This window comes from Lampris incognitus, chromosome 15 (assembly GCF_029633865.1).
Source record: "Lampris incognitus isolate fLamInc1 chromosome 15, fLamInc1.hap2, whole genome shotgun sequence".
In the NCBI taxonomy this organism is placed as follows: Eukaryota; Metazoa; Chordata; class Actinopteri; order Lampriformes; family Lampridae; genus Lampris; species Lampris incognitus.
Genome location: NC_079225.1, coordinates 29,172,931 through 29,197,777, shown reverse-complemented (window position 1 = coordinate 29,197,777; position 24,847 = coordinate 29,172,931).

Below are 24,847 nucleotides of genomic sequence, written 5' to 3'. Positions count from 1 at the left end.
TACGTCTGAATATTAATGAAAGTCATCTCTTATAATGTAACATCTACACAGAATTATTCTGACATACTGTTGTACTAACTAAAATGTCACAGTAAATTCCATCTCTCTCTCTCTCTCTCTCTCTCTCTCTCTCTCTCTCTCTCTCTCTCTCTATCTCTCTCTCTCTCTCTCTCTCTCTCTCTTTCTCTCTCTCCCCTCAACCCCAACCTCCTTTTCGTTCATGCTTGCACAGGAAATCTCAGCGGGAGCCAGAGAAAAAGCTGCTGATTCTCCAGACATGCCACAATTTTGCTTTCTCCTGACTCCCTCCGGTCAACATCTCTTGCTCTAAATTATTGCTAGGATGTGTCGGGTCCATCAGGCCTCACCCTCATTATTAGTCTCTCCCATAGAGAGGTAGCTGACTTGCAGAGGCATGTGGTGAGAGAATGTGCATCACACACACATTGTGGCCTCCTTTTCACCAGCGCTTCTTTTGTTTAGTTTGGTAAACATAATTACCATCAAACACATGGTGTAATTAGCACTCTTGTTATAAATTCATCTGATCTTTATGAAAGGGTTCATAGATCAAGGTATGCCATACCTGTAGAGGCCTTGCAGTTTTTCTCAATTGCTTTGGCACAATTCTCAAATGATAATGAATATTTTGAAAATAACATGTGCAAACCTCTAATCCACTGGTTACTTGTTCCCAACATATTTCAATTTCTCATTCTTTTAAACAAATTGCAAATGTTTCAGCACATCTATGCACACGAGTAAGTGAAATTTTCTACAATTTGCACAATTGCCAATTGAATATACATATCTTGCTGATCAAAACTGATTGCTTCTCAGTAGAATAGTTGTACTCTCCAAAACATGTGATGAATTCTTCCATTGTGTAAGTCATCACATGCACAATAGTCAATTCAACTGTCAAAATCTGTCAGGCATACTTGGATATCATCACAGTAATATGGATTTTTTTTGTAACATTCGCCAAACTGGTAAATTGCCTGTCAGGTGAAACTTGAACTCACTATAACGAATGGGGAGTGTCTCAGATTTTATATCAGCCAATCACAGGCCAGGAAGCGTCCTGACCTGTGATTGGCGGGCTGTCAGGTAAATAATGAACAGGGTTCACGGCCATACTGACAAAACATCTAAACATTTTGACCATCATTGTTTACACAATGCCAAAGGAACTTTTAATTTTGATGGACACTGACTTTTTGTATGAGACAACAACTTTGTTTTGCAGCAGGAGTAAAATGTTTTGGGTGAGTTGTGACCTTTTGTAGGTGAGCGATGGTGTTGTGCTATAACATAAGCTTGTTTTGAAAAATGCGTCTAGCACTTACAGAATGCTAACACTGTTTCAAGAAATGAGCCAAAGCGATTCAGAAAAACTGTAATAGTAAAATGCTCAGTGAAACTTCAGCAGGGATTGGCATAAACAGACAGACATGCTCCTCTGTTAATGCTCACCATCTGGGGCTGGATAGATCATATAAAATATAAAAAAATCACTATTTTTGATAAAAGTAATTTTACCTTCCAGCTTGGCTTTCCTTTTTGCCTTTTTTTGTATTTATTTATTTTTCTACACAAGGATTTTGCTTTTATTCAGTGGCGGAAAGCAGACGAGAAGGGCCGTTCGCTTCAGACATACGAAATGCACACCAGAGACATCCTTATGTAGGTATTCCAAGTCACAAGATGTGGTCATGCGTGGATGACATGTATATGTCCTGTCCCACATGGGTCTGGAGGACCGGAGCCGGAGCACGGTGGCTCATTCCTGGGGAGAAAGCCTAGCTTGCCGTACAGATGGCCACAGCTGTGACACGTTGGCATACGGTCTGTTCTGCTCTGGGTGACCCTCCCCTGTGTCTGTGTCGGTAAATGTTGCAGCTGTGGTGAACCTCTGCCACTAATTCGCTCTCTCTCTTTCATGTACACAAGCATGAACACACACATAGACATGCCAGTACACACTCTCTCTCTCACTCTCTCTCGCTCTCTCACACACACACACACACACACACACACACACACACACACACACACACACACACACACACACACACACACACACACACACACACACACACACACACAAGCATGCAAACAAGTTAACGCTCTCTAGGGAAGTATATCTTTGTCTACGGATTCAGAGAAAAACAAACCGCCATCAGATAGCAACATATGGCCTTCATCTAATGGAACACATCTCTTGGGCTCTAACTGATATCACAAAGGGCCCATTGGATTGAATGCTCTTCACTGTTGTTTGAGCTTTTAGTGGAGTTATTTTGTTGTAAATTACTAGTGAGTGGTAATTTCTCTTCTTGGTCACTGCAGTTTAATGCGATGTTGTTCGGGTTCTCTTCCTTGCCAGGTTTAAATCCTAAGGACATTTCAAAACCTCCCCCCAAGAAAAAAAAAATCTATCTCCTTCTTTTTTCTGGCTTTCTTCCTCTTTTTCTCCCCAACTGTACTCGGCCAATTATTCCACTCTTCCGAGCCGTCCCGGTCTCTGCTCCACCCCCTCTGCTGATCCAAGGAGGGCTGCAGACTACCACATGCCTCCTCCGATACATGTGGAGTCGCCAGCCGCGTCTTTTCACCTAAGAGTGAGGAGTTTCGCCAGGGGGACGTAGCGTGTGAGAGGATAACGCTACCCCTCCCCCGAACAGGTACCCCGACCGACCAGAGGAGGCCCTAGTGCAGCGACCAGGACACATACCTACATCCGACTTCCCACCCGCAGGCACGGCCAACTGTGTCTGTAGGGACTCCCAACCAAGCCGGAGGTAACATGGGGATTCGAACCGGAGATCTCTGTCTCCTTTTCAACAATACAGGGACCTCTTAAACCAGCCTAAACACAAGGCAGAGGTATTAAAATCTGTTGAAACTTAGCAAGGTGGGGAAGCACTAGCAGCAAATGATTGTTTTTAAAAAGGTCTTCCCCGTTCCTTAGCCACACTCCAGTGATTATTGAAAAGGGTAACAAATGAGAACTATACAGTAAATGTTGACCAGATACTCTTGTAAAATATGGTTTTAAATTACTTAACAAGCTTCTGGCAAAGAGTCGTTTCACCCTCCTTTGTTTAGCTTGGCCACATTGGCTTCATTAAGTAAAGATCATAAAAAAATATACTGTACCGTTTATCATCCGAGAGCTATGTTGTGGAAACCCCTTGTTATTTCACTCGACAACCATTTGCTTGTGATTTATTGGGGATATTTATTCAATGCATTTCACAGATTTGGCCTTGGGTTTTGTTTGTTAGATCTATCTGTTGTTTTTAACTGTTATATCGTTTCTACTGAGAAATAAATGAACATAATACATTCTTCTGAAATGTTACGACACCCGAATTCCAGTTTCTCTTTGTGTTTGCTGAACCAAAAGAGAAAAAGAAAAACATTAATATTGAAAATTTAACTTGGAAAATTGCTTTGTATGCAAATAATGTACTGTTGTTATTTAAACCTGAAATTCCCACAACCTCCATCTTCGAGGTTTTCTGAACAAAATGGTCTTGTTAAAACAAACGTTTTGCTTTATAATAGTGCAAGTCATGTCAAAACCATAATGCATTAGTTACATGGCTATACATACCATTAATATCGACCACAAATGCACTGTATTGGCTGTTAAAATAAGATTTAACTAAACATCCTGCAGATGTAAGACAAAACTGTAAACTGTTATCCAAATCTGTCATGACATGATGAATTATCATGGATGTAAGAATGATTTGTATTATTCTTTTTTTGGATTTCCCCCCCACTTTTTCTCTCCAATTGTACTTGGCCAATTACCCCACTCTTCCGCGCCATCCCGTTCTCTGCTTCACGTCCTCTGCCAATCTGGGGAGGGCTGCAGACTACCACATGCCTTCATCGATACATGTGGAGTCGCCAGCTGCTTCTTTTCATCTGACAGTGAGGAGTTTCACCAGGGGGACGTAGCATGTGGGAGGATCACGCTACCCCCCCGAACAGATGCCCCAACCAACCCAGAGGAGGTGCTAGTGTAGCGACCAGGACACATACCCACATCCGGCTTCCCACCAGCAGACACGGCCAATTGTGTCTGTAGGGACGCCCAATGAAGCCGGAGGTAACACGGGGATTTGAACCACCGAGCCCCATGTTGGAAGGCAACGGTATAGACTGCCACGCCACACGGACACTTCATAACTAGTACTTTTGAAAGGGGAGAAAAGTATCTTAACATTTAGTAGCTTTCATAAATGTGTTTTTGTCTCATCCGGAAGCCTGGCCTTGATAGCAGGGGCATCACTAGAGATTTCTGGATAGGGGGGCTAAGCCTTTACTAGGGGGGTCTGGGGGAGGATTTTTTTTTTAAAGGCCCCAAAATGTCTGTTTGTCATGAATTTTTAGAGTAGCAATAGATCTAAAATCAATCAAAAATATGGTTATTTGGTCAAGTTGGCACACAAACTCAACTATGTTTGAGTTTTAAACAAACTATGAAGATCAGTATCTTCATAGTTTGTATTAGGCACAGCTCTAATGTGACTTAAATGCTATCCATCCACTTACAACAGGCACAGATAAAGCAAAGGTATTGAAGTCAAGGAATGCTATCTCCTCTCTTTTAGATAAGTTGCAGGTCCTATGTATGTTATTCATACACAGACTGTAGAATAGTGTGATCACATTTTGTGCAATCAGAAAGAGTGTGATTTTGCTCTGTCGTTGTGCTTACATGTTTAATAACCTAAGTGACAGAATTTCAAGGTCATAGTGACATTTGACTGCACAAATATAAACTTTTCTCAATAATTTTTCATGTATTCTCACAAATGAGGATATATTAAGGGAATGACGTTTCTACAAGTATGGAAGAAATCAAAATCCAGTCCATCCCCAGCCTGAGGACAATGGCGCTGTTAGTCAAAAAGCACCAACAAATTGGCATATGCATAAGATGGCAGTATACATGGCAATTTACGTGCTGGGTTGTATTGAAATCAACATCTTTCCACTTTCAACTTGCTGACTTCCCAGTGTAGTAAAGTTTAGATAGGCTCACATTATTGGCTCCTACAGTGTTAAGTGTTAAGTATCAAAAGTCCTTCAAAAGTTCCATACATGCAACAAAGTTGCCTCTGTTTGTGATTTCATTAGCTTCATTACTGGCACAAAAAGGGAGTCCCTGTCTTCCTAACATGGAGATGATCGCAACAATTCACCTGAGATATTCCCCTCTCTCTGCTATCTTGCTTACATGTGCAGATTGCTATCATCTGAGCAATATTTCTCTGACTGCCAGTTGCCTGGTAGCTTTGCCATGCTACAACACTGTCTTTATGGGTTTGTACCATCTCATGCTTTTCAAAGATAAACAAGGCTTTCTTCCAGTTTTTACAGCCATTACTGACCAAAGCACCATGTTTTATGTTTTTGACAAATACTCGACATGGAAAGCAGAAAGCTACATTTTGGTTGACAGAGTATTCTAGCAATTTGTATTTATCAAACCAGCAGTACTGAAATGCCCTGTTCTGTGTACTAAAACTGTCTTGTGAGTGCAGACTATTCAGCTCTGGACCCAGTGTCTTTGTCACCTAAATCCTCCCTGTCACTTCTGGAAGGAGTTGCTGCAGCTGCTAGATCACTTTCCCTCTCTACGTTGGGTTGCTCCCGCCCCCCCCCTCTCTCTCGGGATCTGTTTGCTCCCTTTCTGCCTCTGGATCGGTTTGTTCCCTTCCTGTCTCTGGATCCGTTTTCTCCCTTTCAATCAAACAGCTTGCTTCTTGACCCTTTTCTTTCTTAGCCTCTCTTTCTGCATGATCCTTTAAGATAAGTCCAAATATTTGATAGAATAATCATTAAACGAATGAAACCCTGAAGCCTACTCCATTTTTGCTAAACTGCCCAGTTAGTGGATTTCAATGGTGGAAAGACAAATAATCATGAAAGACTGATGTTTGATGTGTGAACCTCTAAAACTAAAAATGTCATGTAAAATCATAGTTTATACCTAGTATTAGTAATAGGCCTATGTCATAGAATTCAGTATTAATTTTAACTGAAAGCTTAAACAACTCCCACTCGCTTTCTTCTTGATCACTAATCTCCATCAGACCTGGTCCTTCAGACCTGTCAGTCTCCTCCATCTTCCTTCTCTCCCTTTCCTGGCCTGTTTTTAATAACACATTATTTTATTAAACTCAGATGTAGAAATCAAGGCTTAATGAGTGATCAATCAGTTTAAATTTGTATTTGTCTGAACTGGCAAAATCATCTCACCTCACTGGCTTTCGGCAGAGCTGCCTCCTTTTTTGAAGAAATTTTGTATATCGTCTACAGGTTGAGGAATTGAGGGATATAAAATTGTGCTATGATCAACACAATGTGACAATCTATGCCTACTGATATGATTGTTTTGAAATACTTAAGAGGCATGTAAAAGAAAAGAATGTAAAGAGCTGTCAATAACATTATTTCTATCTCTTTCACTCGTCACACTTTGGCTGTCAGCTAGTTAGTATAACGTTAGTTTTATATAGCTTATCCTCTTGTCTTTTACTCACTTAAACCTAAAGTTAGCTAACATTAAGCAGGTAACAAATGAGTAACAACTTGATAGCTAGCTTCATTGACCATCATTTGCCACAAATGGAGCTAGGTATCTTCACTCTGTAACTACTTACTATTTCACTCTGTATATTATGTTTATCTGGGTAAAGTTTTAGCCAACATCTTGTCACAACTTCAGTGGTTTCCGACTACTGTTACAGTCTTTAAAAAATTTTTTTTTATTGACGAACATTCAAATATACAGACATTACAGAAATGTGCTCAACAAGATTATAAAGACGAGTAAGAACTTCACAAAAGGATGAAATAAAAAATAAATCTACTACTATTACTACTACTTTCGGCTGCTCCCATTAGGGGTCGCCACAGCGGATCATCCGTTTCCATTTCTTCCTGTCTTCTGCGTCTTCCTCTGTCACACCAGCCACCAGCATGTCTTCCCTCACCACATCCATAAACCTCCTCTTTGGCCTTCCTCTTCTCCTCTTCCCTGGCAGCTCCATATTCAGCATCCTTCTCCCAATATACTCAGCATCTCTCCTCCACACATGTCCAAGCCATCTCAATCTTGCCTCTCTTGCTTAGTCTCCAAACCGTCCAACCTGAGCGGTCCCTCTAATATAATCGTTCCTAATCCTGTCCTTCTTCATTACGCCCAGTGAAAATCTTAGCATCTTCAACTCTGCCACCTCCAGCTCCGCTTCCTGTCTTTTCGTCAGTGCCACTGTCTCCAAACCATGTAACATAGCTGATCACACAACCATACTTGTAAACTTTCCCTTTAACTCTTGCTGGTACCCTTCTGTCGCAAATCACTCCTGACACACTTCTCCACCCACTCCACCCTGCCTGCACTCTCTTTTTCACCTCTCTACTGCACTCCCCGTCACTTTGGACAGTTGACCCCAAGTATTTAAACTCAAATGCCTTTGTCACCTCTACTCCTTGCATCCTGACCATTCCACTGTCCTCTCTCTCATTCACGCATAGATATTCCGTCTTGCTCCTACTGACTTTCATTCCTCTTCTCTCCAGTGCATACCTCCACCTCTCCAGGCTCTCCTCAACTTGCACCCTACTCTTGCTACAGATCACAATGTCATCCGCGAACATCATCGTCCATGGAGACTCCTGCCTGATCTTGTCCGTCAACCTGTGCATCACCATTGCAAACAAGAAAGGGCTCAGAGCCGATCCTTGATGTAATCCGACCTCCACCTTGAACCCATCTGTCATTTCAACCGCACACCTCACCATTGTCACACTTCCCTCATACGTATCCTGCACCACTCCTACATACTTCTCTGCAACTCCTGACTTCCTCATACAATACCACACCTCCTCTCTCGGCACTCTGTCATAAGCTTTCTCTAGATCTACAAAGACACAATGCAACTCTTTCAGGCCTTCTCTATACTTCTCAATCAACATTCTCAAAGCAAACATCGCATCTGTGGTGCTCTTTCGTGGCATGAAACCATACTGCTGCTCGCTGATCGTCACCTCTCCTCTTAACCTAGCTTCTATTACTCTTTCCCAAATCTTCATGCTGTGGCTGATCAACTTTATACCTCTGTAGTTGTTACAGTTCTGCACATCGCCCTTGTTCTTGAAAATCGGTACCAGTATGCTTCTTCTCCACTCCTCAGGCATCCTCTCACTTTCCAAGATTGCGTTAAACAATCTAGTTAAAAACTCCACTGCCATCTCTCCTAAACATCTCCATGCCTCCACAGGTATGTCATCAGGACCAATTGCCTTTCCACTCTTCATCCTCTTCATAGCTGCCCTCACTTCCTCCTTGTTAATCCACTGAACTTCCTGATTCACTATCCCTACATCATCCAACCTTCTCTCTCTCTCATTTTCTTCATTCATCAGCCCCTCAAAGTATTCCTTCCACTTTCTTAGCACACTCTCCTCGCTTGTCAGCACATTTCCATCTCTATCCTTGATCGCCCTAACTTGCTGCACATCCTTCGCAGCTTGGTCCCTCTGTCTAGCCAATCGGTACAAGTCCTTTTCTCCTTCCTTAGTGTCTAACCTGTTATACAACTCACCATACGCCATTTCCTTTGCCTTTGCCACCTCTCTCTTTGCTTTACTCTTGTACATCTCCTTGTACTCCTGTCTACTTTCTTCATCTCTCTTACTATCCCACTTCTTCTTTGCCAACCTTTTCCTCTGTATAATTTGCTGTACTTCCTCATTCCACCACCAAGTCTCCTTGTCTTCCTTCCTCTGTCCTGATGACACACCAAGTACCTTCCTAGCTGTCTCCCTCACTATTTCTGCAGTGGTTGTCCAGCCATCTGGCAACTCTTCACTACCACCCAGTGCCTGTCTTAACTCCTGCCTGAACTCCACACAACAGTCTTCCTTCTTCAACTTCCACCATTTGATCTTCGGCTGTGTCTTCACTCGCTTCCTCTTCTTGGTCTCCAAAGTCATCCTATAGACCACCATCCGATGCTGCCTAGCTACATTCTCCCCTGTCACCACCTTGCAGTCTCCAATCCCTTTTAGATGGCGCCTTCTACATAAGATATAGTCCACCTGTGTGCACTTTCCTCCACTCTTGTACGTCACCCTGTGTTCCTCCCTCTTCATGAAATATGTATTGACCACAGCCATTTCCATCCTACCCTCTCCACCACGTCGTCCAACTCACTCCAGAATTCTTCTTTTTCATCCATCTCACACCCAACTTGCGGGGCATATGTGCTGATAACATTCAGCAATAAACCTTCAATTTCCAGCTTCATACTCATCACTCTGTCTGACACTCTCTTCACCTCCAGCATGCTCTTGACATACTCTTCCTTCAGAATTACCCCTACCCCATTTCTCCTCCCATTCACACCATGGTAGAAGAGTTTTTAACCCACCTCCGATACTCCTGGCCTTTCTTCCCTTCCACCTGGTCTCTTGCACACACAGTATGCCTACCTTTCTTCTTTCCATCATGTCAGCCAGCTCTCTCCCTTTACCAGTCATAGTGCCAACATTCAAAGTTCCAACTCTCACCTCCACATGCCTACCCTTCCTCCTCTCTAGCTGCCTCTGGACATGCTTCCCCCCTCTCCTTCTCCTTGGCCCAACAGTAGCATAGTTTCCACCGACACCCTGCTGGTTAACAGTACTGGTGGCAGTCGTTGGTAACCCGGGCCTCGACCGATCCGGTATGTAAGTCTTATTTATGATCCGCATATTTGATTTGGCAAAGATTTTACGCCGGATGCCCTTCCTGATGCAACCCTCCCCATTTGTCCGGGCTTGGGACCGGCACTAAGGATGCACTGGCTTGTGCATCCTCAGTGGCTGGGTTATGAAATAAAAAATAAATAAGACACAAAAATTAACATTGGGGTAATGAACTACATTATTATATAACTATGAGAAAGAACTCGTATCATAAACTATCAAATTGTTCCTTTTTAAATAATTCATCACACATTTTTAGTTATTGCTTTTTTTGGGGATTATTTATAAGTTCTAGAGTCTTAACATACTCTTTAAATTCACCCAAAAATCCAGAAAAATTGTGGGTGACTTTTGTTATTCTGCATTTATGTATGTGAAATTTACTATATAGGATTAACAAATTTACAACGAAGTCAAGGTTATTTTATCATGTTCAAAATAAGTAATGACTTCTTCACATTCAAACGTAATGTTTTGTTAGTTTTGCACAATATATAATTTTTTTCCCTCAAAGATACTTTCATTGGATTTTAAACAACAAGCAATACTTACAAAGATTTTAAAACAAGTGTATATAATTTTAATTCGATTCCAAAAGGTTATTGAATTTATACAATGGTTAAACAAATGTGTTAGGGATTCTGGTTCACTATTGCAAAAATTGCATTTGTTTTCTACATCTAAGAATTTGGAGAAATAAACGTTTGTTGGGTATATAATGTGCAAGGCTTTGATGTGGACTTCTTTGACCTTATTGTTGATACAGTATTTATATGGTAACAGTCATGCCTTCTGCCAATTAATACCTGTAAAAATACTGTCCCAAACAGCCTTCCCTCTAGGAGTAATTTCCCTCTTTTCATATAAATTATTACATATGTGTTTATTTGTGCATTTAACATTCATTATGTCAATATTATTTATCTTCAAAGTAGGTTTTATCCTCAATGCTTCTTGAAATTGGAGATGACTTTGCATTTGATGGGAAAGACCTTGGGGAACAGCTTTCATTACATATTTAAACTCTTTTTTGTAACAGGAAAGGATTTCACAAGGAGGAATCGTTCATAACTAAGCAACAAACTTATGCCATCAAACAAATCACTTACATAAATTATAACTTTATCTGCCCAATCTTGTTTGAAAATAGATTTGTTCCCGACAGTGATGTCATCATTAATCCATATTATGGTTGTATGTGGGGAATAATTATGTAATTTCCATGCCAGGAGCGCTTGTTGGTAAAATTTAGATAATTTTAAAGGTTTAAAGGCAGTTTAGTGGTGTTGAAGTTACATATTAGAAGAAAAGAAAGACCTCCCACTTTTCTAAAAAATATTGTTTGGAATAAAATACCAAATTGAGTTTGGGGTTTTGATGCATTCCTTGATCAATTTTTAAATATATTATTTAAGTCAATGAAGTTCAATAACTCAAATCCACCTTCTTTCCTGGACTGTAAAAGCATTTATTTTTTTAGGTGGTGGTGCCTATTTTTCCAAACAAAATTAGTAAGTATGTTGTTGATTTCTTTAGAAGTTGAGTCTTGGACAAATAATGATAAAGCAGGGTAAACAAGTCTTGAAATCCCTTCAGCCTTGGTTAAGAGTATTCTACCAAAAATAGATAAATCATATTGCAGCCACATATTCATCATAGATTTTGTCTTTTTAAGTCTAGGAAGAAAGTTGAGTTGTTGTCTGGTTAACACATCTTTTGTCACATCAATGCCTAAATATCTGACAGCTTTTTTCACTGGAATGTTACGTATATTTTTGCCAACTGTATCAGTAAGACTCAATATTTCACATTTTCCCAAGTTAAGATACAATCCTGAAGCTCTAGAGAATCCATTAATCAGTTGTATGGTTGGTTCAATTTGGTGTTTATCTTTCAGAAAAAGTGCTGTATCATCTGCTAGCTGGGTAAATCGAATTTCTCTCTGAAATATAGATAGACCATATATACCGGGACTATTCAACATCTTTAAAGAGAGTAATTCTACAACAATTAGAAATATAAAGGGGGAAATTGGGCAGCCCTGATGCACAGATCTGTTAACAGGAAATCTTTTTGAGGTATTGGGATAGAACATTGTGTTACCATTGATGTCCTTGTATAAAATTTTTACTACTGAAATGAAGTTTTTACCAAATCCAAACAAATTTAAAGCCTTATATAAAAATGGGTGTTCCACTGTATCACTTTATAAAAGTCAAAAAAAACAATGACTGCCTGTGACTCCACATATTCTGAGTAGTCAAGTAAATCTAAAACCAATCTTATGTTGTTACTTATATGATGGTTGGCCATAAAGCCTGTTTGGGTTTCATTTGTAATCTCACCAATATTTATTTTTAAACGTCTAGCAAATACAAGTGCAAGTAATTTATAGTTGACATTCATAAGTGTGATTGGTTTCCAGTTTTCTATTAACAGTGTATATTTGTTAGGCTTAGGTATCAAATTAATTATTTCTTGTCTCATTGTGGTTGTCATCTCTTTTTTGGCAATGCATTCTTTATACATTTTCAAGAGTGGGATTTCAATAATATCCAAAAAGCACAGGTAAAATTCAGTAGATAAACCATCAGTCCCGGGGGAATTTCCAGTTTTCATATGTTTCAAAGGCCTCCACAAATTCCCAGTTGAGATAAGTTTTTCACAATTGGTTTAAACTGTTCAAAAATGGTAGGAATACAATTTTTAACATTATCAACGAACTCCTCACAATGTTCTGGTTCAAAATTGGATTCATATAATTCTTTATAAAAGTATCCTAAATGTTCTGATATTTCTTTGGAGTCAGTGCTAATGTTGTTATTTATTCTCAGTGCAGATATGTTTTTTTTTTTAGTTACGTTTTTCCAATGCAAAAAAAATAACTGGTGTTCCCCCCCCCCCCACTATTTTCTAACCATCTTGCCCTGGATCGTATAAAGGCACCTTTAGCAGCCTCGACATATAGTCCATCTATTTCACCCTGGAGCTGCAACAGATTTAATGTATCGTCTTCTGAAAGACATTCTTTATTCATTAAAGTTTCCAATTTCTCCATAATTTCCTTTTCTTTTGTATTACTAGCACTTTTAATGCCCTTGCTTCATTTAATAGCTGTTTCTCTGATCTTAAATTTTAAATATTCCCACTTTTGAGCATTACTCATACTGTTTTCACTAAAAGTATTTTGTGCCATTTGTTTAACTGAGTCTTGAAAGATTTTGTCTCTAAGTACGTTGTTATTTAGCTTCCAATATCCCCGTATTTTCATATTATTTTCTTTAGAACCAATTAGATGTATAGAGATCATCTTGTGATCTGATAAAGGTGCATAACAATGTGAAACTTTAAATATGTATTGTAAGCAAGTTGAAGAGGTTAACCATAAATCTTTTCTAGAATGCAGCATTTGTCTAACATTATACCAAGTAAACTCATTGGAACTTGGGTTAAAAAAAACAATGCCATGTATCCATCACTGATAATTTCTGACTCAGATAACTTGTTGCTTTGAATTGTGAGTTTGGCAAGATTCTTTCTGGAATTCTGTCTATTAAATCATTAGGAGCATCGTTAAAATCCCCTCCTATAATCAAACATCCATCTTTGTATTTTGTATGCAAGTCCTCTGTCTTTGAATGAACCCGAGTGAACATATGTTTTGCCTGAGCTGCCCTATTGTGACCATATGCATTACATATTAAACAAAAATGGAAATATATACACTACCGTTCAAAAGTTTGGGATCACCCAAACAATTTCGTGTTTTCCATGAAAAGTCACACTTATTCACCACCATATGTTGTGAAATGAATAGAAAATAGAGTCAAGACATTGACAAGGTTAGAAATAATGATTTGTATTTGAAATAAGATTTTTTTTACATCAAACTTTGCTTTCGTCAAAGAATCCTCCATTTGCAGCAATTACAGCATTGCAGACCTTTGGCATTCTAGCTGTTAATTTGTTGAGGTAATCTGGAGAAATTGCACCCCACGCTTCCAGAAGCAGCTCCCACAAGTTGGATTGGTTGGATGGGCACTTCTTTGAGCAGATTGAGTATCTGGAGCATCACATTTGTGGGGTAAATTAAACGCTAAAAATGGCCAGAAAAAGAGAACTTTCATCTGAAACTCGACAGTCTATTCTTGTTCTTAGAAATGAAGGCTATTCCATGCGAGAAATTGCTAAGAAATTGAAGATTTCCTACACCGGTGTGTACTACTCCCTTCAGAGGACAGCACAAACAGGCTCTAACCAGAGTAGAAAAAGAAGTGGGAGGCCGCGTTGCACAACTGAGCAAGAAGATAAGTACATTAGAGTCTCTAGTTTGAGAAACAGACGCCTCACAGGTCCCCAACTGGCATCTTCATTAAATAGTACCTGTTAGAGCCTGTTTGTGCTGTCCTCTGAAGGGAGTAGTACACACCGGTGTAGGAAATCTTCAATTTCTTAGCAATTTCTCGCATGGAATAGCCTTCATTTCTAAGAACAAGAATAGACTGTCGAGTTTCAGATGAAAGTTCTCTTTTTCTGGCCATTTTGAGCGTTTCATTGACCCCACAAATGTGATGCTCCAGAAACTCAATCTGCTCAAAGAAGTGCCCATCCAACCAATCCAACTTGTGGGAGCTGCTTCTGGAAGCGTGGGGTGCAATTTCTCCAGATTACCTCAACAAATTAACAGCTAGAATGCCAAAGGTCTGCAATGCTGTAATTGCTGCAAATGGAGGATTCTTTGACGAAAGCAAAGTTTGATGTAAAAAAAATCTTATTTCAAATACAAATCATTATTTCTAACCTTGTCAATGTCTTGACTCTATTTTCTATTCATTTCACAACATATGGTGGTGAATAAGTGTGACTTTTCATGGAAAACACGAAATTGTTTGGGTGATCCCAAACTTTTGAACGGTAGTGTACTTTTACAACAGCCATAATCCATCTGACATCTTCAGATATGACGTTTTCTAATATATCTCCTTTAAATTTATTAAAAAGAAGCGCTACACCAGATGAGTGATGAGAGGCATGAGAAAAACATGCTTGGTCCCCCCCATTGACCTTTCCAAAGCTTACTGTCTATATCACAGGAATGGGTTGCTTGTAAATAAATATATATATATATATATATATATATATATATATATATATATATATATATATATATATATATACATACACACACATATATATTGGTGTCAGTTTTCCTAATAAAGAGGGATATTGCTTTCCTTTTGGTACTATCTCGAATCCCCCTAGCATTAAGGGAAATAATTTTCAATGAGTTGAACTTAAAGTCAGTCATCTGAAAAAAGACAGAAAACAAACAAACAAATAGAACACTGAATAGAATAGAATAGAACTTTATTTGTCATTGTACAAGTACAACGAAATTTGAAAGTGCAGTTCTTATCAGTGCAAAGATCAATATAAAAAGAATAAAAACATAAAACACACACATTCATTTCTACATTCTACTGGACATGAAGATATTGCACAAAAAGTCAGGAAATCAAGACTTACCAGCACTTAGTGCGGTTATGGCTTGGGGATAGAAGCTGTTCTTTAGTCTGTTTGTCCTGTAACGTCTGCCCGAGGGCAGCATTTCAAACAGATGGTGTCCTGGGTGGGATGGGTCCTTGTGGATGCAATGGGCCTTTTTGAGGCAGCGGGAACTTTATGTCTTCCAGGGAGGGGAGTGGGCATCCGATAATCTTCTGGATGGTGGTGATGACCCTCTGGAGCACTTTCCTGTCTTCTACTGTGAGTCTGGCAAACCAAACACATATGCAGTAGGTCAGTATGCTCTCTATGGAGCAGCAGTAGAAGGACACAAGCAGTGAGGTGTTAAGGTGGTTCTTCCTGAGGATCCTCAGGAAGTAGTCTCTCTGCTGTGCCTTCTTAACCAGTGCTGTGGTGTTAATGCTGCAGGTCAGGCCCTCCTCTATGTGTATGCCCAGAAACCGGAAGTCAGAGACACTCTCCACACAGTCCCTGCCGATGAAAAGGGGATGACTGTCCATTTTGTTCCTCCTGTAGTCTATATATCAGCTCCTTTGTCTTGGAGGTGTTGAGGATCAGGTTATATTCCCTGCACCACACAGACAGCCACTCCACCTCGTCCCGGTATGCAGACTCATCCCCCCCAGAGATGAACCCCACCACCGTAGTGTCGTCTGCAAACTTGACGATGATGTTGCTGGAGTAAGTGGGGGTGTAGTCGTGTGTGTACAGGGTGTAGAGTAGGGGGCTCAGCACACAGCCCTGTGGGGATCCAGTGCTGAGGCTGAGGGCTGAGGAGATGTGGGGGGGGGGGCTACTCTGATTGCCTATGGGTGTTCAGACAGAAAGTCCTTAATCCAGAGGCAGATGGAATAAGCAAGGCCCAGTTTTGTCAGTTTGGTCACCAGTCTGTGGGGGAGGATGGTGTTGAATGCAGAGTTGAAGTCCACAAAGAGCAGCCTGGTGTAGCTCCCCTGCTGCTCTAGGTGGGTCAGGGTGGTGTGCAGAGATGTGGCTTTAGTGTCCTCTCCTCTGTGGACCTATTTGTTCTGTAGGCAAACTGGTGTGTGTCGAAAGTGGGTGGGAGGCTTGAGATGATGTGACTCCGAACCAGTTTCTCAAAGCACTTCATTATGACGGGTGTGAGTGCCACAGGTCGGTAGTCGTTCAGGGCTTCAGGCTGCTGACAGTGGACTTTTCTGGCAGTGAGACTATGGTGGATGACTTCAGACAGGGTGGGATGGTGGACTGGGATAGGGAATGATTGAAGCTCTTGATGAAGACCCCCGCCAGTTGGTCCGCACATTCCTTCAGCACCCGTCCAGGGATGCCATCAGGACCCGCAGCCTTCCTCGGGTTCACGGCCCTCAGTGTGCACCTCACCTCATAATCCTCCACCATGAGGATGAGGCTGCTGTAGGCTAGTGGATGGAACGTGGCTGCCTCTGGTGGCTTCTCCTCAAAACGGGCAAAGAAGATGTTAAGCTCCTCTGCCAGGGAAGCGTCACTGTCAGCAGCTGTGAGGTTGCAGGATTTGTAGCTGGTGATGTGCTGACACCCCTGCCAAACCTGCCTATTGTTGTTGCTGTTGAAGTGTTCCTCAATTTTATTTTTGTAAGCTGCCTTGGCCTCTCTGACGCCTCTTTTCAGGTTGGCTCTGGCCAACCTGAAAAGAGCTGGAGAGAGCTGGCTGATATGTTGGAAAGAAGAAAGGTAGGCATACTGTGTGTGCAAGAGACCAGGTGGAAGGAGAGTAAGGCCAGGAGTATCGGAGGTGGGTTCAAACTCTTCTACCATGGTGCGAATGGGAGGAGAAATGGGGTAGGGGTCATTCTGAAGGAAGAGTATGTCAAGAGCGTGCTGGAGGTGAAGAGAGTGTCAGACAGAGTGATACGTATGAAGCTGGAAATTGAAGGTGTATTGCTGAATGTTATCAGCGCATATGCCCTGCAAGTTGGGTGTGAGATGGACGAGAAAGAAGAATTCTGGACTGAATTGGACGACGTGGTGGAGATGATACCCAAGGAGGAGAGAGTGGTGATTGGAGCGGACTTCAATGGACATGTTAGTGAAGGGAACAGAGGTGATGAGGAGGTGATGGGAAGGTATGGAGACAAGGAGAGAAATTTGGAGAGACAGATGGTGGTCGATTTTGCGAAAAGGATGGAAATGGCTGTGGTCAATACATATTTCAAGAAGAGGGAGGAACACAGGGTGACATACAAGAGTGGAGGAAAGTGCACACAGGTGGAGTATATCTTATGTAGAAGGCGCCATTTAAAAGGGATTGTACACTGCAAGGTGGTGACAGGGGAGAATGTAGCTAGGCAGCATCGGATGGTGGTCTGTAGGATGACTTTGGAGACCAAGAAGAGGAAGCGAGTGAAGACACAGCCGAAGATCAAATGGTGGAAGTTGAAGAAGGAAGACTGTTGTGTGGAGTTCAGGCAGGAATTGAGACAGGCACTGGGTGGTAGTGAAGAGTTGCCAGATGGCTGGACAACCACTGCAGAAATAGTGAGGGAGACAGCTAGGAAGGTACTTGGTGTGTCATCAGGACAGAGGAAGGAAGACAAGAAGACTTGGTGTTGGAATGAGGAAGTACAGCAAATTATACAGAGGAAGAGGTTGGAAAACCAGAAGTGGGATAGTCAGAGAGATGAAGAAAGTAGACAGGAGTACAAGGAGATGCAGCGTAAAGAGAAGAGAGAGGTGGCAAAGGAAAAGGCATATGGTGAGTTGTATGACAGATTAGACACTAAGGAAGGAGAAAAGGACTTGTACCGATTTGCTAGACAGAGGGACCAAGCTGCAAAGGATGTGCAGCAAGTTGGGGCGATCAAGGATAGAGATGGAAATGTGCTGACAAGCGAGGAGAGTGTGCTGAGAAGGTGGAAGGAATACTTTGAGGGGCTGATGAATGAAGAAAATTAGAGAGAGAGAAGGTTGGATGATGTAGGGATATTGAATCAGGAAGTTCAGTGGATTAGCAAGGAGGAAGTGAGGGCAGCTATGAAGAGGATGAAGAGTGGAAAGGCAGTTGATCCTGATGACATACCTGTGGAGGCATGGAGATGTTTAGGAGAGATGACAGTGGGGTTTTTAACTAGATTGTTTAACACAATCTTGGAAAGTGAGAGGATACCTGAGGAGTGGAGAAGAAGCATACTGGTACCGATTTTCAAGAAAAGGGCGATGTGCAGAACTGTAACAACTACAGAGGTATAAAGTTGATCAGCCACAGCATGAAGATTTGGGAAAGAGTAATAGAAGCTAGATTAAGAGGAGAGGTGACGATCAGTGAGCAGCAGTATGGTTTCATGCCACGAAAGAGCACCACAGATGCGATGTTTGCTTTGAGAATGTTGATTGAGAAGTATAGAGAAGGCCAGAAAGACTTGCATTGTGTCTTTGTAGATTTAGAGAAAGCTTATGACAGATGCCCGAGAGAGGAGGTGTGGTATTGTATGAGGAAGTCGGGAGTTACACAGAAGTACATAGGAGTGGTGAAGAAGAGAGTGCAGGCAGGGTGGAGTGGGTGGAGAAGTGTCAGGAGTGATTTGCGACAGAAGGGTACCAGCAAGAGCTAAAGGGAAGGTTTACAAGATAGTTGTGAGACCACCTATGTTATATGGTTTGGAGACAGTGGCACTGATGAAAAGACAGGAGGCAGAGCTGGAGGTGGCAGAGTTGAAGATGGTAAGATTTTCACTGGGAGTAACGAAGAAGGACAGGATTAGGGACGATTATATTAGAGGGACCGCTCAGGTTGGACGGTTTGGAGACAAGGCGCAAGATTGAGATGGCTTAGACATGTGTGAAGAAGAGATGCTGGGTATATTGGGAGAAGGATACTGAATATGGAGCTGCCAGGGAAGTGGAAAAGAGGAAGGCCAAAGAGGAGATTTATGGATGTGGTGAGTGAAGACATGCAGGTGGCTAGTGTGACAGAGGAAGACTCAGAAGACAGGAAGAAATGGAAACGGATGATCCGCTGTGGCGACCTCTAACGGGAGCAGCCAAAAGTAGTAGTAGTAGATGCTATATCTCATATACACGCTATACTTAAAAAAAAAAGATCAAATAATTTCGGTTACCTGCAATTTGGGAATCATGTCCTGTCTGAATCCTTTGGTCTGACCTGAAAAAATAATGACGTGGGATGAAAAATGGAGAAAAATGCCCAGATTCCTCCACTTTGTCATTATGGGAGGCTCGGACAAGCGTAGGCATCTTTGCCTCTTCTTATTACATTGGTTTGGATTGTAGGCAGTTATGGGGAAATATTCAATGACAGTGAAATATTCAAGAGCCTACTCATGAAGAGGCTGTCTGCAGTGCTTGATGGAATAATAGCTGGCTTCATTAAACTCTGGCAGCCTTTTGTACTCCCGTTCCAATGAGAGGCGGCAGATCCACCCTGTGGTGGAGCAATTAAATTAGATGCCCAAAGCTCAGGCATGTAACTGTTGGTTGGCGGCTTTATTTCATATTTATCTGTTTAATATTTCCTGTTTGCATATTTCATTATTATCTAAATAGCAAAATGTAATAACTAGGTCCGTTCCATGTTTGCCTATGTGGGTCGTTGCATTAATATGCACTGTATACATTGATGTATAAGTGATTAGTGTTTTCTTACACCGGGTATGTCGTTGAATTAATTTTGTATGAGGCTCTATGCAGTTGTGTGTGTGCTTGTGTGTGTGTGTGTGTGTGCGTGCGTGCGTGCGTGCGTGTGTGTGTGTGCTTGTGTCCATGTATATATGTGAATTTTATTTTGCCGGTTTGTGATCACTGGAATGTACATTAAAAGGAGAAAAAAACACGATGAAGGCTTTCTTTTATTCATACACGCGGGTCACTGAGGAGCAAGTGTAACCTTAGAAAAGTAAAAAAATGAAAGAAGTTTGGTTAAACAAAACTGAAATGTGCGAAAACTTCACGTGACCGCAAATGACGAAAGCATGCACACAGAAAACAACAGAAGAGGAGAGGGGGAGATTGGAATCTGAGGTAATAAGAGATAGGTAAAATAAATAAATAAATAGGAACAGACGTGCAAAATGAATGCGGTTAAAGTGAATCTTCTTGCAATTATGCTGGCTTTGTTGTGACTCTCAAAACCAAGAGAAATTTGTGTCATCGCAGATCACAGGCGTAATGATCCCCGTGTCACCTCCGGCTTGATCGGGCGTCCCTACAGACTCCGTTGGCTGTGTCTATGGGTGGGAAGCCGGATGTGGGTATGTGTCCTGGTCGCTGCACTAGCGCCTCCTCTGATCGGTCGGGGCGCCTGTTCCCGGGGGGGCGGGGACTGGGGGAAAAGTGTGCTTCTCCCACGTACTACCCCAGCAAACAAAAAACGTCCCCAGCACGTCCCCTAAAGGTCCTCTCCAAACATCTGGTAAATGGGATTGTGTAGTGTTTTCATTACGTCACGGTAACGTTATGCAATAACAGGGGACATCCATAAGGGTTTCCCCTAACGTCCCTGTAATGTCCTCCGGACGTCCTACAATAATGTTAAACCATGACGTCCCGGGGACATCTAGAAGACTTTCCCCTAACGTCCATATAATGTCCTAATGTCCCCGTAAAAACGTCCCCTAACGTCCCTGTAATGTCCTCGGGACGTTTCTTGAACGTCAAACAATAACGTCCCTGGGCCGTCTAGAGGACTTTCCCCTAACGTCCCTGTAATGTCCTTGGGATGTTACAGGGACGTCCCCTTGACGTAATGAAAACCCTACACAATGACATTTACCGGACGTTCGGAGAGGACCTCTAGGGGACGTGCTGGGGACGTTTTTTGTTTGCTGGGCCGTCCCCCTGGCGAAACTCCTCACAGTCAGGTGAAAAGAAGCGGCTGGTGACTGGCATGTGGTAGTCTGCAGTCCTCCCCCGATCGGCAGTTTCATTCAGGGTGAACCAGAGATCGGGACTGTAAAGTTTTGAAATAATAATTCAAACACCATGAAGCTGCGTTTTGGAGTCTTTAGTGAAACATTTGCATAACGACAACGGTACATCTGCTGGTGTATCTGCTAGCCATGGCATACTAACACTCCTCTCTTACTGTCCTACTTCCTGGCTTAACACTCAACTTTGAGCGCCCCCTTGTGACCAGAATAAACACTAAAACTAACACCAGACACTTTACTAAACATGTTAGAAAGCATGGACATTACAGGGACGGCTCGGAAAATAGGGTTAATTGGCCAAGTATAATTGGGGAGAAAAAGGGGGGGACATTAAAAAAAAAGCAATAGCGAAACGCACTGCACAGTTGACGCCTGAATGAAATGATTACTAGGACAACAGACCACCATGCTATAGAAGAGGAGTCATAATAGCAAGGCCAAGATCCTGATAGACTGGCCAATTTAACAGAATCTGCTGTCGGAGCACCGTAACATAGACAACATTATTCATGTCATATTCATAAACACAAAACACAAGTCTATGGGTTGATTATGAGTCAAATAAATAATAAATAAGTTTTACTTACAGTGTTTGCAATATTCCCAGTATCTCTACCTTATTGCACCTTATTTCACCTATTTTTATTTTGTCTTGTATATATATATATATATATATATATATATATATATATATATATATATATATTTTTTTATTATTATTAATTTAACTTTTACCTTGCTGTTGCTTTTAATTTTTTTCCTCGTGCACCGACATACCAAGTCAAATTCTTTGTATGCTCTTTGAACTACTTGGCAGTAAATATGAGTCTGATTCTTACATCATAGACACACTCTCCAGGCTTTTCAGTGTGCAAAGTCTTGACACTTTGCCAGCTAGCTAACACTGCTGTGTGGAGTTTGCTGCACAGTAGTATGCAAGTCCATAATTACATGCAGGCACACTTTGCATATTTTTGAATATACCGTATACCGCAGACTTAGTGCTCGAGATCTTTGATACGATAGTGGTGAGATAAAGAGTGTGGGCCCTAAACTGTTGCGGGCCCCAGTGCAGCTGCATTACCTGCCTATATGGTAGTTTTACCCCAGAGATAGATCTCCAGCACATGTGGTGTGAGGTGAGTGTCCTTGTGCAATCTCAAGCAGACGCAGACCAGATGTTTCGCAACCTCACCCCAGGCATCAGACTACGAGTCCTGATGTGCACTATTTTGACATTTGACAGGTTTAAAAAGAAACCCCCCCCATAACTCAGTGTTAAAATTGTAAACTTGAAAATAGAAACAAAAGTCATATCTGTGACCCTGCAATTTGCTCACCTTAGTCTTATATTTATAGATTTGTTCTCAAGCATTTCATTAACCACCTTTTGAATAAAAGCACCCAGAACAAACACAGTCGAAAGCTATTTTCTTTATTTATGCATAGTAAACACATAATCTGTGGTGTGCTAACCCTCCCATATATTTTCATATGTTTGCAGAAACAATCAATTCATATGCCCTCATCAAATACCCTGTAAATTTCAGCGACCCTGTAGTGAAGCCATAACACCGGGGTCAAACTGTGGAACATGGTGTGTGGTTAACATGAATTGAAACTGCAAAGAAGAAAATAGCCCAAATTTGGCAATGTGATATTTCTATCATGCTTAGAAGTTGATGTGTTGCCTCTTTTTTAAGTAGAGCTAGCATTACTGCTTTGAAAGTAGTCCTAGTTCAGTACTGTGGTATGTAGCCTACATACTGCCTTTCATCTGATATGAAAAATTCAGAACATGTGTTATATCACCATCAGACCCACGAGGACATGAATATCAAAGCACATTCTCTTGGTTTTGTTTCATAACATCCGTACATTTCGCTCTTCTACCTCGCTCGGTCTGTGAAGCCGCTGGCTGATGCAATGTGAGAGTACCCACATACGTGGTCCTTCCATGTGCATGGAGAACACAGGGTGAACAATTAAAAAAACAACGGCGTCAAGCTAAACAAGCGCTCATCCTCCTCCCCTCCTTGCCTCACACTCCCGCGTTCCCCTCAACTCCTCCCAGCTCCCAAATAAATGTCGATGCCTCCTAATGGATCCTGCTAACTCAAAGGCCCTCTCTTGTGTAGCCAAGACAACACAGTCTGTGATATATTTCCCCCTGATATTAAAACAAGTGGGATGAGCGGAGGGATTGTCTGGGTTCTCATATCTGATTTCTGAGTCTTCATCTTCTCTCCGCCCCCTGCTATCCTCCCTGCCTCCCTCATCCTTTCTCTCTTGCGTCCTCTCTTGCGTTCTCCCACTCCCCTGATCATCGTAACGATAAGACCGAGTGAATGAAGGGGAGGCATGCGCTCCTAAGGGGGATAGCAATGATGGCTAACACCCCCAGAATCCCCCTTGATACTGCTCTCAGATCACCCTATTTGTTATACACCAGTCAGTTCTCTTCAGCAAGTCAGCAGGAGAGAGAAAAACCCTTGTTTGAGTTATGCTGAAATTGCTGTGTGTGTGTGTGTGTGTGTGTGTGTGTGTGTGTGTGTGTGTGTGTGTGTGTGTGTATGTGTAACATGCACAGCCGTCTCATGTCTGACAGTCATTAGGGCTGTGAATTCTGCATGGTTGTTTGTTAGCTTGCAGACGTGCAGGCTTTTGTTTTGTCTGCAATGGTATGTATGTATGTATGCAATGGTAATGCTCTCTGATGGGTCACTGAACTTTTTACTCTGTGCGTGTGTGTAAATTACACACTTATATTAAAGCTTTTTGTGTGTGGGTGCATGAGCTGCTGTTTTTGTGCTAACTGGATACCGGCTGCTTTTAGTAAAGGGAGCCACAGCAGCGAGATTGTCACTGATCCTTCATTTTTTTTTCTTGTGGCTTTTCCCCCTCTTTTACTCCCCAATTGTACTTAGCCAATTACCCCTTTTTCTGAGCCGCCCCGATCTCTGGTTCACCCTGAATGAAACTACCGATCCGCGGAGGGCCTCAGACTACCACATGCTTCCTCCGATAAGTGTGGAGTCGCCAGCCACTTCTTTTCACCTGACATTGAGGAGTTTCGCCAGGGGGACATAGCGCGTGGGGGGATCGAACAGGCAGAGGAGGCGCTAGTGCAACGATCAGGACACACACTCACATCAAGCTTCCCACCCGCAGACACAGCCAATTGACCTTTCGCAAAGTACCGCCCCAGAATGGTGCTTGTCCAATCCTGCCTTAGCAACGGTCCGTCAAGCTTTCAAACACACAACAAAATGCTGAAACGGTGTGCCTATGGCATCTGCAAATCAGATACTAGATATCTGAAAAGTTTGGAGGGGGTGTAATTTTCTTTCCCTTCCCGAAACCCAGAACGCAAGAAGCGCAATGTCGGCAATAGATTTCGCAGTATAGCAGACCCCATGGCCAGCTTAATCCATCCAAAATCAACAAAAATACCTGTCTGCGCCAAGCTAAGCTTGCTACTAGCTGTTATTGATAGCTAATATAGCTAACATATTATTACTGTTACTTTTACCCACACAATGCGTTGATTTCTTCTTTCATGTTTTGGTGTTTTCTGGCTACTTCCTGGATAGTTCTGAAACGCTTGACGGGCAGTAACTAAGGGGGGCGGGACTTTG